This window comes from Anthonomus grandis, chromosome 14 (genome assembly GCF_022605725.1).
Source record: "Anthonomus grandis grandis chromosome 14, icAntGran1.3, whole genome shotgun sequence".
Taxonomy (NCBI): Eukaryota; Metazoa; Arthropoda; class Insecta; order Coleoptera; family Curculionidae; genus Anthonomus; species Anthonomus grandis.
The window spans coordinates 9,472,634-9,482,051 of record NC_065559.1 but is presented as its reverse complement, the minus strand read 5'-3'; the positions used below and the strand labels follow the sequence as shown (position 1 = coordinate 9,482,051).

The 9,418-nt window shown below is 33.2% G+C and overlaps 1 pseudogene; it reads left to right on the top strand.

Annotated features, from left to right (window-relative positions):
- Positions 1–1,703: 1,703 nt before the first annotated feature.
- LOC126744764 (uncharacterized) lies at positions 1,704–2,427 on the top strand (annotated as a pseudogene).
- Positions 2,428–9,418: the final 6,991 nt, after the last annotated feature.

Genomic DNA, 9,418 nt, shown 5'->3' with positions numbered 1-9,418 from the left:
AACGTGGAAGGATCTGCCATGTAGGTAGCTGTGAATAAGTTTGATTGTCTTAATTGGGAAATTTAGTCTCTTCATCTTATGTAATAATCCTATATGCCAGAGTTTATCGAAAGCGCGTTCTATGTCCAGAAAAACGGCTCCAGTTGCTGATTTAATGTTGAATCCCTCTGTTATATATTCAGTGATTCTTAAGGCTTGTTGTTCCGCGGAATGGGATTTAACAAAGCCAAATTGAAAATCTGGTATTACATTTAGATCGTTGATTGTGTTGGTAAGTCTTTGTTTTATGGCCTTCTCTACTATCTTGCTGGTGGACGACAGCAAGCTAATAGGTCTGTAGTTTATCGGGAAGGTAGCGTCTTTGTTGGGTTTTCTGAACAAGATGATGCTGGACCTCTTCCAGGGTTTTGGAAAATAATCCAACTTAATCACTGCATTTGCAATATTTGCAAGAGCAGTGATCGCCCTCGGTGGGAGCTCCTTCAGCATCTTGTTCTTAACCTTGTCGTTCCCGGGCGCTTTTTTGGTCTTGGAGTGCTTGATTATCGCCTTTATTTCCGCTGGAGTGACAAAATCTAAGTTTATTTCCGGGGTTGTTGTTCTTAAAATGGCTCTAACTTCTCTCTCTATTCTGTCTTCATCATCCAGGTCCAAGTCTGTTTCGTTTTCTCTAAATACCTCCTCAAGTGTGACAGCAAAGGCTTCGGCTTTGTCTTCATCACTGTAGGCCATTCCATTCCTACCGTGCAGAGGAGGTATTTGTTGTGTTGGTCTTTGTAGGTCGAAAGTTGTTTGAATAGCCTGGGGTACATTTATACTTCACGTCGGAATGCACGCCTACTGGCTTGGCGGTGCTTTGTACTTCGATCCGGCGCGCGCTGCTTCTAAAAATAGACCATTAGTTGATTAGAGTGATCGTTGCAGTGTGCGCAGACTTATTTACTGTTTTATTTATTTCAAAGCCATTGAAGTGTTTTGTTTTAGCAGTTAGTTTTGCGAGTTTTGTGGTATTTCGCTTTTTTAAAATTTAATCAAAAATGTCGAAAGGCCTTAGTGATGCCGAATTAGAACGGCTATTATATGCAGACTCCGATGATGAAATAAATAATAGTAATTTTGTCTGACGATGAGGAAAGTGACGGGGAACTGGAAATAAATGTCGAGGAGAGGATCTTATTGAATGCGATAGTGACACTCAAGGCACATCTGTGGAGCAGGAACAGCAAGATGGTCAAACAGCAAGATCTATGGACGGTGGAAATCTATTTTATAAATCTAAAGATGGTACCCAGTGGTCAAAAGTTCCCTATCCTCAGACACGCAGAGAAACTAAAGATATAATAAAGAATAAACAAGGTCTTACTCCGTATAGTTCAAATTTTACCACTGAAATTGAAGCTTTTTTACTGTTCATGTCAGACAATATATTGAATATATTAGTAGTTCAAACGAATAGAAAAGCTGTAGAGGTAAGTTTCCTTTTTCATTGACCTTATTTAAAATTTTATTTGATATTTATTAGTATTATTAGTTTTCTTTATTTTACTGTTACTTATTAGGAATTATTTTGTTATAGGTAATAAGATAATTGAATGAAAAATATCCACATAAATTGCAACGAACTTGGCAGCTTACCGATTCTACGGAAATCAAGGCGTACCTAGGAATCCTGCTGATCCAAGGAGCCCCAAAAAATGTTATGGTGTACAGATAAGAAATATGTCAGGCCTATTATTCCGGCAAGTATGTCACGTAATCGATTTCAGTTGCTTACAGCATTTATTCGATTTGACGACTATTCTACTAGACCTCAGCGTAAGATAAACGATAAATTGGCGCCAATTAGAGAAGTTTTTGATTTGTTTGTTCAGAATTGTATCATGGCCTATTCACCTGGGTCACATGTTACTATAGATGAGCAACTTGTTTCCTTCAGAGGGAGATGTCCTTTTTGAGTTTACATGAAAAGTAAGCCCGATAAATTTAGCCTTAAAATTTGGGCAATGGCGGATAGTAAAAATTCGTACAGTGCAAATTTACAGGTTTATCTTGGTAAAATAAATAACAAACCAGAAAAAAATCAGGGTGAGAGTGTGGTTCTGGATCTTGTTGAACCCCTTGGCACTGGATATGGAGTAACCACTTATAATTTTTTTACAAGTCTACTACTGGAAGATAAGCTTGCTGAAAAAAAATCTTACCCTGTGTGGAACCCTCAGAAAAAATAAGTCATACATTCCAAATGAGTTGCAACCCAAATTATTTAGGCCTGAATTTTCTAGTATGTTTGCATTAACAAAAGAACATACTATTGTGTCTTATACACCTAGCAAAGGCAAAGCAGTTATTTTATTGTCTACGGAACATCATGATGATACTGTTGCAGATGAAAAATATAAGAATAAACCTCATATTATACTTCAATAAAATGATACAAAGGGTGCTGTACACACCACAGATAAAATGGTAAAGCAATACTCTGCTCACAGAATTTGCAATCGATGGCCAATGGCAATTTTTGGCCAATTATTAGATATTGCGGCACTAAACTCTTTTATTTTACGGGACATCAAGTATCCAAAAATCAAAAAATCTAAGGACGACCGACGATATTTTTTGCTTCAGTTAGGAGAATCTTTGGTAAAAGAATATATTGTACAAAGATATAATAACTCAGGACGCTTGAGCAAGACGCTAAGGCAGTATATGCGCGATGTTGTTCCAGACTTGGCGTCTCCTCCAGTTGAAAACCAAAATGAAAGACTTAAAAGTGGACGTTGTTATCTCTGTGATCCAAATAGAGATCGCAGATCTAGACAACTTTGCAAGGAGTGTCAAAATTTCCAACAAATGCGCGGAACACCATGTAAAAGAAGTGAAGTATGTTAAGTGCCAAGAAAATTAACTATGTTTTTTTATAATTTGATTAGTTACAAGTTTATTATATGTATTTGTATAATTAAAAACATGTAAATGTATCAGTAGTATCATTTTAATGATGGGGTACAAATGTACCCTACTTGGGACTTTACGTAACTTTTCTAACGTGGGAAGACGAAGGTTAATAACATAAATTTTAGGCATTTTTGTACAAGGTATCCCAAAATTCGAGAGAGACCATTAGGATCTCGGAAACCGTAAGAGTTACGGGGTCGGTTAAATAGAGGTAAAGTTGCGCAATTTGGAGCTTAATAAAATGACGGTTAAAAACTTTTAAAATTCCGGATACTTCTACTCCTACTACTACCGGAGATATCCAAAAAAAAAACGAAATTTGTCAAAATAGTTTTTACCTTCTACCGACTTTATTTAAAGAGATATCGGAAAACTAAAACGGTTTTTTATTGTTACTTTTTATGCTCTACTACATGACGCAAAAAAAATAATCCGACGTTTCGTTTTTTTTTCGATCATCATCAACTTTAATTTTTTCTTATGAGCGCCATATTGGATTTTCTCATTTTTAAAAAGTATTTTTAATTTCCTTTAAAATGAAATATCGCACTTGCATGTCCGGTTACTCCTTCTAGTACTTCCCATAAGAACTCAATGGGATTATATCAATGGGATTTGTTAACAAGTTTATCTGGGAAATTATCATCAACTCTGTTTTATATATGAACCAAAGTTCTGAAATACCCTGTATTCAATTGATACATTTTCATTGAATTGGTTTAAAAAAAAAAACTATATTAAATACAGAGTATTTTTTAGCTTCAGTTTATATAAAATCAATTTATTTGGAAATCCCATTGATATATCTTTCTCTCTTGCACTCATGGAGTTCTTATGGAAAGTACTAGAAGGAGTACATCATTTTAGCGGCAATTTAAAATACTTTTTAAAAATGAGAAAATCCACTATGGCGCCCATAAGAAAAAATAAAGTTGATGATGATCGAAAAAAAAACGAAACGTCGGATTATTATTTTTTTTGGGTCATGTTGTAGGACATAAAAAGTGGCAATAAAAAACTGTTTTCGGTTTTCCGATGTCTCTTTAAATAAAGTCTGTAGAAGGTAAAAACGATTTTGACAATTTTTGATTTTTTTTCGGATAATCAATTTATTTTACAGTTAAATTTCCCGCGCATATTAAGTGCCGATTTTTTCCGTTCGGTAAAAAACCGTATTCAGTAATGGTGTAGCTAGTGATCCATGTGCGTATTTTTTGTCAGTTAAACGTTTTTTTGGAGTTTGCGGCTCTCAAAAAGTAAGTAATATTTAGACAAAAATATAACCTTCCAAAATTTAACTGCCATTTAAAAATACATGCAAATTGTGGATATGTGCGTGATATATTTATTATCCTAAATATCTTGTATTTTTATAACCTCAAAATGAAGTTTGCGGCGTTGCCGGATTTTGTCAAATTTTAAGATTTATTGGATGGGGTCAAATTGATCAACTAAATGGGGTGAAATTGATCAGCAGATTGTAAAGCTTATATAATTTTAAGGATATAGTACTACTAGTAATAATAATATTTTTGGTTTTAAAATATTGACATAATGCCGAGAGTTTATAAGAGAAAAGTTGGGGCACAAAGGTACAAAGACTACGGTCAAGAGTCCATAGAAAAAGCGTTAGAAAAGCTCATAAATGAAGAGTGGAGTTTACGCAAAGCTGCAAAATGGTTCAAGATTTCTTACGGGACCTTAAATAATAGATACCATGGGCGTCATGTTAAAAGTAACGGCGGGCAAACCGTTTTTAGCTCCAATGAAGAGCAATCAATTCTTAAATGTGTTGCTATTTGTGGCGAATGGGGGTTTTCTCTTAATTTAACAGATTTAAGGCATATGGCAAAAAACCTGGTAGATACCCAAGGTCGTTCAGTGGCAAAACTTAAGGACAATTTACCCGATACCGATTGGGTATTTTCGCTGTTAAAAAGACATAACAATGTAATAACTCAAAGGCTTGCAGCTAATATATAAATGTTTCCAGGCAAACATTAACTGAATATTTTGAAAACCTTAAAACAACTTTAAATGGTATTCCGTCGTGCAACGTATATAATTATGATAAAACTAATTTGCTTGACGACCCTGGGCGCAAAAAACTAATATATTCCCGTGGAGTAAAATACCCTGAACGAGTGTGCAATTTTACTAAATCTGCAACCTCAGTGATGATGTGTGGTTCTGCAGCAGGAGTTCTTTTGCCACCATATGTAATTTATTGAGCAGAAAAAATGTGGGCGCAGTGGACTGAACAAGGACCAAAATTAGAACCCTGTTGCATAGATAGATGCTGTGCAGCTGGATCACGATACAATCGAACGTCACATGGGAGGATGGACGCCAAAACTTTTAATGACTGGTTTAAGTCTGCGTTTCTTCCACATGCCAAAAGACAGCAAGAGCGAAAAATTCTAATAGGCGATAACTTAGCCTCACCTTTCATAGAAAAAGTTATTAGACTGTGTGAAGAACATAACATTGGATTTGTATGCCTGCCAAAGAACGCGACACATTTATGTCAGCCGTTGGACGTAGGGTTTTTCAGGCCATTTAAAATAGCCTGGAGAGAAGTCTTGCTAGAATGGAAAAATACGTATCCGACACATTCATCAATTGACAAAAAGGATTTCCCACATTTGTTGCAAAAAACCTTGGTGACAATGGATAGTAAACTATCCAAAGATAAAATACCTCATGCGGTTAAACGAAATCTTATTTCTTCTTTTGAAGCAAGTGGCATAGTTCCTTTAAATCCAAACCGAGTATTAGACAAGCTACCTAGAGAAGATTTTAATCAAGACCAAGCGCAGAACGTGTTGGTAAATTACTTACAACAGAGAAATAAGAAGAGAACAAAACTTGATGTTCAGCCAGGGAAAAGTGTGACAGCCCAAAATGATTCCAACAGTTCAGGCAGCGACGTTAAAAAGCCTATAACAAATGATAGTTCCGACGATGACATGACCGCCGACGATCTATTTATCCAGTTGCAGGAAAACGAAGAAATTTTGAATATTTGGAAGTGAGTCAAAGTGAGATCAAAATTGGGACATTTTTATTGGTTAAAGTGTTGGGACGCATGCGAAATAGTGTTAGCTATCGTTACATAGCTACAGTTCAAAATTTCAATGAAAACGAATTCGAAGTTCTGGGACTAAAATCTGTCGATGGAAGAAAAACTGTTTTTAAACCACAAGAAGGCGACGAGTTTTCCATAGAGTTGGCAGATATAATTGCTATTTTGCCAGAACCTGCCGCTGAATGCGTCAAAGTTCAAATCATTTATCAATTCATAAAAGCAGTAGATATTAAGGAGATGTACATCCTTACTATACGCATTACTGCTTCTATCTATTAATTGAAGATTTCTTTACTTTTTGAATGTCTTATTGGTGGAATTAGTGGAATTTTATGACTGATCAATTTTCCCATAAGTGATCAATTTCACCCCAAAACCTAGAATTATCTGTGACTTTTAAACGGATTGATGAACTTAAGCGGGGGTTGAGTTGTTCATATAGCATTTTAAGGCATTGCAAGAAGAATACAATTATATGGCACTAATCAAATCACCCCCCTTTTGGTATGAAATTGATCACACCTTATTTTGGCATTTTTTTAAACAACTTTAAATTTAGAGCAGATACGATTGCAAAATCCTTTTACGGCATCCATACACAATCATTTATGATTAATTTTAATATCGATACGCAGTTATCAAAAGAGTTACAAGCAAATTTACAAACGAAATGATCAATTTAACCCCGTTTCACGGTACATATTTCTCTATCGAAAACAAATTAAAATTAATCAACTCTATAAACACAACTTTATTAACCACAAAAATGCGCAACTTTTTTCTAATTCAGCTGACATCGTATATAGTTATGTTTGGTAAAATAAAAAGCCCATATATCTTCGTCAATAGTTTTTTTTTTAATTTTACTGATCTAATACTCTAATACAATTAAAGCCAGAAGTATATTTACAATAATTTAGTTTCAGAATCGGACTAGAATATTTGTTTCCCTTGTAAAAAATACCTTGTAGATTTAATGTTATATTTGTTTAAACTGTGTATACAATTACTATAAATTATAAACAAAATAAGATAAAAAAAATAATACGGCACGTCTGCAGAAGTTGGTAAGCAAAAAACATAAACTGACTGTTATGTATTTTTCTTATAACTTTTTTTGCATTTAATTCATACTGCATATACTTTTTATGTATTAATACAAAAATATGCATAATTTTTTTTGCAATTAATTAAATCGTTCACATACAAAAAAAGTAGCGTAATTTTATTAAGCTTAAAATAAAATTTTTAATTAAAGTTTTTTTAGCGATGTACTTTTTAAGGCAAAACATTTAATTTTTTTAATAAACTCACTTAAAGCAACTTTGCTTCAAGGTTTTATTATTTAAATTTTCCTTTAACAAATTTTAAATTTATTAAAATGTCAAATACTTAGCTATTTAGCAATTTCAAACAAATAATGATTACTAAAGTCTTAGAAATAAAATAGACATTACAGATAAAATATGAGTAAAAAATATCAAAATTTTTTAAATACATTTCTAACAAATTTGTTCCGACTAACTTCAGCGCAATAAGTACTAACGCAATAAATTAACTGCTGTCCATTTTTTATTAAAATATAAATACTGCAATATAAATTTTTTCTTTCAAGTAACCTCACAAAAAGTATTCTACCGACTTCAAGTCAGGAGATCCTGGCGACCAAGACTAAATAAACAGCACTATTCTAATAAGTGTAGTTGAAAGTAGCTAAGACCTGAAATAAGGACCGATTAAGCAATTATTGGTAGGGCTTTACCCAATATTAAGTGCAAATTTTTGTTGAGAATAACCCTGCCTAGGGGAAAATAATGGCATTTTTTTAATTTACAGGAAAACGCTGGTTAAGACTTTTTTTAATTTACTTTTGATAAGTTTTCAGTTTAACAATTTGCACATAGGTAAAGCAATAATAACGAACATAACTTAAAACATAATTCATTATGATTTTTAAAGCTACGTTTATTTATAATTTTACGTACTTTTACAAGCATTTTTAGCCAATACTAAAAGCAAATCTACAGGGATTTTTTGCTTACAAGACTAACAATAATATTTTGATATTCTAGACCCACCCTAAAAACAACTTTTTTAGATACACTTTAAGTTTTAATTGTACTTTTGTATTATACCGGTAAAATAAAAAAAAATAAGATAAGCTACAGAGATTTTTTTACTTATGCAAAAATAACAAAAGTCATATTGACAATTTAAGCGCTTATATCTTGGACACCTAGGTGTCCCCTATTCCCACTTTAGATATAAACAGTGGATATTAAAACACCTTGTATATGTATACAATATTAGACTCGTTATCTGTGATGAATGTTAGCAGAACATGCGAACTAAAGTAAGAAAAAAAGCTAAGCTATTTTTCAAAATATCAACAAAAATGTTTTCGATGCGATACTTTCAACACCTAACAGGCAATTTTCGGTAAAAATCTACTTCATACATGCACTCAGAAATTATAATTTTCAAATTAATGTCCTCTACTAAAAACATTAGTAGTTAAGCATCTAAAAAAAATGATGGTCGTCGACAGCTTCGAAAATAACTCCAAAACTGTAACTAGATTCTCCCTCATAAGCTTACTTTCAAACTCAAACCTATTTATGCTCGAAATAACAGCATTATATCGCTTGTTTTATCAGATTTTACTTTGTGACTGGCTCATTTAATTTAATGTGCTCGAAATGCAATTACGAGGGGCTTGCGAATTACGTCAAAGGGTTATGGCCGCTTCGCTAAATAATTTGAGCGTTTAGCAAAGGGATTCGTTCCTTTTAAAAGAGAACTTATTAAACGCTTTTTACGAAGTTTCTTATACTAAAGAGGCAGAAGGGATCATCCAGCAACCTAATAGAAATTATAATTTTTTTTTCTATTTTTGCTTGTATTTCATGCTTGTATGATATCAAAATTATATTTCGTATATTATCTTTTAGTGTGTCTAGATAGCTAAGACACATTGCCTGCATATGCCCAAAATATCTAATTGGCATATTCAGATCTGCCAGGAATATATCATATCTTGCTAGGCATGTTCCGGCATATTCAGGGGATATCAACGGTCATCATAAAACAAGCCAGTAATATGTTTTTATCTTCTTTAACATATTCTAGGAAATACAAGCGATAATATAATATAATGCACATATCTGCCGTATTTTCAATGTAAATATCTTGCGAAATATAAGAGTTGGAAAAATGTGGTTTGGAATAACTGTCAAAAAAGTTGAAAAAACTAAAACCATCATATTTTGTTCAGAGTTGTCACCACAATATTCAGACTCCTTACATTCAAATGGCACCACTTTCTTTTGTCATAACTTTATTCATAGAGTATTTATTTATCTTTACGGGAAAAGT